This window comes from Anneissia japonica, unplaced genomic scaffold (assembly GCF_011630105.1).
Source record: "Anneissia japonica isolate Jap-2015-1 unplaced genomic scaffold, ASM1163010v1 scaffold4988_len2956909_cov206, whole genome shotgun sequence".
NCBI lineage: Eukaryota > Metazoa > Echinodermata > Crinoidea > Comatulida > Comatulidae > Anneissia > Anneissia japonica.
In genome coordinates, this window is record NW_022696345.1 from 1,906,537 (window position 1) to 1,907,372 (window position 836).

Below are 836 nucleotides of genomic sequence, written 5' to 3' on the forward strand. Positions count from 1 at the left end.
GCCAGGTCACGGCACCAGTGTAACTCTCTATGGATGTTACTAGATGAGTTCGGACTTCAATGAATGAGCCAGACACCAAGTAAGCTGGATGTTAACGGTTTTATTCTATACAAAGTGTGAGCCTCCAACAAGACGCAGCTTGGCTAGTCGACGAACCCCCACGAGAGAGCGAGACTCCGCGGGAACATCCCATAATAGAGTCCTTGAAAGTTCAAAGGTTACACTAATGCCAAACCTAAGACACTGGCCATTGGAGCTTCATCAACACACTTGATCAATGTAAGTCGCAAATATTCGTAATATGATATCTATCACTGAACCTCGAAAGACTTCATTCTGTTAACCAAGGGTCTGTTATGAACGTTTCTTCTCTTAAATTGACAGAAAAGAGGAAATGTATGTGCTCAAGCAGGTTAATGCAGTTGGCGAATGACAAGGTTTAAATTATATTGATTGTCTATCTAGAAATGAAATCTAAAACTTGGAAAGGTTAGAACACCTTTCAAAATAGCATTTGTGACAAATATCAGCGGAAGTCAATATATAATCAAGAATCATTTAGACTTAATGGATATTGCATCCGATAAAGATTCACAGAAGGAGAGGCATCAAACAGTATAAATAATTATCTGGTAAAAAAAATGATTTTGTTGAAACATGTATATTTTTAGCAGAACTATCTATATTATAAATACACTAAACAATATATTATTTTAATAATAATAATAATAATAATAACAATAATAATAATAATGATAATAATAATGTGTAATAATTAAGTGTTGAGAGCATTACATATTATTCTGTTTTTTATTCCGATTCTGATGATGATGGAT